This window comes from Lytechinus pictus, chromosome 17 (genome assembly GCF_037042905.1).
Source record: "Lytechinus pictus isolate F3 Inbred chromosome 17, Lp3.0, whole genome shotgun sequence".
In the NCBI taxonomy this organism is placed as follows: Eukaryota; Metazoa; Echinodermata; class Echinoidea; order Temnopleuroida; family Toxopneustidae; genus Lytechinus; species Lytechinus pictus.
In genome coordinates this window covers 29,240,317-29,244,912 of record NC_087261.1, presented here as the reverse complement: position 1 = coordinate 29,244,912, position 4,596 = coordinate 29,240,317, and positions in this window count along the sequence as shown.

Sequence of the window (4,596 nt, the reverse complement as noted above, 5' to 3'; positions counted from 1 at the left end):
TTTAAAATGTTATCCAATGCTGTTTATTATATGAACCCTACAATAGTTTAACAGTTTAGACAACTATGATTGATTTATTGAAAATTAAACATTGTTGTTTAAGTGTATAATCACTTGTTTACACTGCTTAAACAACTACCATGAGGTTTATATAGTAAAGAACATTGTATGAACATTTTAAAGAGTATTTTTACTGTGTGCTTTTGAGCCAGTTTGATTTGAGATTTTTTCTGGTGAAATGCAGAGATTGTTGTAACTCCCAGTAGGAAAATGAAGTGCCTGTTTATCTCCCAGATTGAAGGAAAAAAACAATTCCAATGTTCAATCTCTGTCAGCTTTCATGAGAGTTTTTGTCTGTTACTGCCATGTCGTATTATTGTTAAGATCTTGTGATATAGTGTAACCTTACTGTGCAACATACAAGGGTATATTACCGTTTTTGACATGTTCAAGGATGCCTTTCCAGAACCTTATGCTCCGGCTCGTAACTAATCAAATTAATATATGCTCCCTTTGAGCTGTTTGATTTCACTTACAGTTTTACGTCATTGTGAGGGATACGGAAGCCATTGCAAATATGAATCATTTTGAGTTAATAAACTATGATTTTTTTTTTTAGACGAGATGAGAGGAAAAAAAGGGAGACAAGGGGAGAGATACATTTTTGCCGGGGAGAGAGAAAGATAGACCTTGAGAAGGTATACCCCTCGAGACATCCTTGCAGTCATGGAGATAAAGACATCCAAGGTAGAGAGAGTGTGTGAGAGTAGGTGGTTTCAGACCGCCTCGAAGTTCGTCAGTTCCAGGTATTCTCTGATTGGGAAATTTACCCCGATCAGAAAATACCAGGTATTTTGGTAATGTGAAAGCAAACTACGCGTAATTTCCCCGAAAGAAAATACCCGCTAAATAGTAGGTACTTGGCGAAATTACGAGAACTTTCTCAGGGATTTTTCCAAGGTCGCAGGTATTTTGGCAATGTGAAAGCAATTTACGGGAACTTTTAGCCGAGCATGTCATTTGGCGCAAGTGCCGTGGGTGGCTGCTGGGCTAGTGGTTTTGAATCTCGCGCCTTGCCTGCTTATTAGACCATACTGCGCATGCTCCTAACTTCAGGAATTTATCCCGAAGGGTATGTTTTGGGGTGGTGTGAATGCAGGAATAATTAATGGGTATTTTTTAGCCTAAAAATGTTCTCGTAATTTAACGGGGATTCTTGTGATCGAGGCGGTTTGAAACCACCTATTGTGAGAGAGAGAGATAGACAGATGGATGGAGAGAGGCAGACAGATGGAATGATATTGACAGAGGAAAACAGAGAGAGAGAGAGACAGATAGAGGGATAGAGAGAACAAGACAGAGACAAAGAGAGAGACAGATAGAGGGATAGAGAGAACAAGACAGAGACAAAGAGAGAGACAGATGGATGAAATGTGAGTCTGAGAAAGAAAGAGACAGATAGATAAAGAAGCAGAGAGAGAGGGGGGACAGAGACAAAGAAAGATGAGACGCTAGATGGTAGACAGATGAATAGAGGGAAAGAGAAATGAAATGTTTTTAGGAAAAGGGGGAAATTTTGAAGAGTAAAGCAGACAGATATAAGGAGGGAGTAAAACAAAAGGAAAGAGAAAATTATCACGTTTCTGAGAGCAGGATTTAAAAAAAATTGAGTGACTTATATTGGGTAGGGTTAGGCAGCCAAATTTAGCAAATAAAGAAAATCAGGCGAATACATCTAATCTTAAAATCCAATTGTAACATGCTAAATAAAATTGCCTGGGTTTATTTACTGTTTGTTATAAATATTTTTTTTAAATAGAACAACGTTCACCCCCCCCCCCCAAAAAAAAAAAAACATCTTTAACTCATTTTATCAATGATTTTCTGTTACTTGTAATTTTGTTTGCCCCCCTTCACTTGTGCGCCTTGAGCATCTCTTACGAGATGGATATGGCGCCTAACAAATTGCATGTATCATTATTATTAATTTTTCAATTTCATATCCCTCGATCTGCAGGTAAAAACAAAGTGTCTGGTGAAGTAATGTTTGTAGTGCATTTATGCCCTCATATATAAAAAAAAATCTGAGATAAAATACAAGTTGAATTTCATTGAGTATATTTATCAAATTCCAATAAGAGATACTGTATCTTTGTGGAATAGCCTTCCTGAAGACATTAAAAAAAATGTACTTCTGTAGAGACTTTCAAAAATCCTCTAAAAACTCTTTTTTTTCTCTTAGCTCTTTATGCGCATTGCACACTCTACAGAGTGGATATGGCGCTTTATAAGTCATTATTATTATTATTATATTATCTAGTTGTGTCTCAATGGTTTATTGAAGTAAAATTGAGCAAAATTTAGCAATTTATGTACAAAAAATGTAGCACCTACACTACAATCAATCAAAGAGTTAAAATATTTATAACATGTATATTTATGTATACTTTAGTGTCATCATGCACCTTTTGTTTTCATTTCTCTTTTGAAATGCAGATTAAATTCTACCTGGAATTCAGCTGTCATACCATGCCTGAGGCGATCGCTGACATACTTTGATAGGGTGCACTGAAAGCCCTCATCGTGTGGTATCCATCAAATATGAGATGAAAGGCACTGCAAAGCCCTGGTAACTTGATTACTAGATCCCTGTAAACACACACCCCAATCATTATCTACCATCTTGAACTTGCATCAATCGACACCTTTTAGACAAGAAGATCCCACGGTTAATTAGGCTTGTTGTCGGAGCTATCAAGACGCAGAAGCCTGCTTGTTTTCGTGCGTGCTCCCGATGGTGACTGAATTATCGCCCATACTGCAATTGATTTCTGGATGAGTGGCTGCGTCTTGCTTCTGTCTCGTTGCATGCTTGGATGATCCCGCTGAAGCAGTCACATGCTGGATTGATATGTGGGGCAATTTGTATGGTGTGAAGTAGCTCTGGACCAGCTGAGCCGTCGACGAGAAGTGTTGAGAGGCACGATCATCGATAAAGGAACGAAAAAGCAAGTTAATCGAGCGTAAGCTTCGATCAATATGACATGAATTTAGAGCTGGTAGAAGCCAGGTGAGTTGCGTCATCGTACCAAGTGAATATCATCTCCGTGATGGAATCGCTGGGATTAGCGCCTGTAGTTTGATAAAGACCTGTCCTTCGACCTGATATTCTTGGCATCCTTTACCTTTGTCATCCATGTGCATACGAACCTGATCATAAATGAAGCATTAAATGGGCTTTTTTATGAGGAAAGAAGCGCACCTCTACAGAGAGTACATGTTTTAATCTTTGAGAACATAAACAATGTGAATAATTGCTGCAAAAGGAAACAATACAGTTAGGACTTCATGAAGTGGTTCTGTTCTTTTCCAGAGGGGTTGTAATTTGTACCTAGGTGTCACTGTCAACCTGAAATGAATGTCTCTGACAAAGAGAACAGCGCGTGGCAACCCCTCCGACTCCAAGCACAAACGCCACTACCCTTTCTTGGCGCACAGCTCCCGTCACCCCAGCAACGCCTACTACACACCCCTCCAAGGGGCCGGTGATCTCCGCTTCTACCCCCCGCCCGGCTCCACTAACCCGACCCAGCTTCGCCAGCACCACCATCCGACAAAGAACAAGATGTCCAATGCATCGCGACAGGTTGGTAATCGCAGGCTCCCGCCCCTGCCGGCACCGGGTCAGAACAGACGTAACCAGCCCACCAGCCCCCATGGTGCAGGGAAGAGTAGCGTTGGTGGATCATCTACCTACCATGGTAGCCAAACATCAAGCGCCAGAAGCAGAGGAGGAAGCAGTACCTCAAGTTATTCTGGTGTACGTGTCAGCGTCAGCTATGATATGATCGTCAAAGGTAAGGGACAGATTACCCTTTGAAAACAAGTTGTAAGATCGGGGCCCCGTCTTACAAAGAGTTGCGGTTGATCTGATCAACCACAACTATTGAAAGTCAGCCATGGCAACATCTAAAATGTATGTTTGTTTCAATTCATTGTTGTATTGACAAGTTGATGTGCTCCTCTTTGTTTACAAAAGAACTATGCAAAATGTGGTAGAAAATTATAATGATGGATATCCATACAGTTGAGATAGATCGAATCAATCGTAACTCTTTGTATGATGGGACCCTGGGGTCCATTACATGAAGCTTAGCAGCTGATTGCAGGACCAATTTTGTGATCAATCATGCACAATAATCACTGCAATCAATCGTAGAAGTCTGGCCCATGGTCAATCGCTAGGCTTTATGTTACATAGCCCAGGGGAGCATTTCATGAAAAGACCTGTCAGATATTTTTTTGGACAAAGTATGTTTTTATCCGATAGTTACCATAGGAACTGTGCTTCTCAGCCAATCAGAATCAAGGAAAGTTATCTGATGTGACGACTTTTCTTCTGAAAAAATGTTGATGGAATGCTCTCCAGGGGAGCTGTTCGTTAAAGGACCTATTATCATAAGTTACAATTACATAGAAACAACTCTTCATGTCACCTGGGGCCCGTTTCATAAAGAGTTACAACTGTTGGAACTTTGTCATTATGGCAACTACCATGGCAACAGGACTCAGCAGCCAATCAAAATCGCAGTTGGC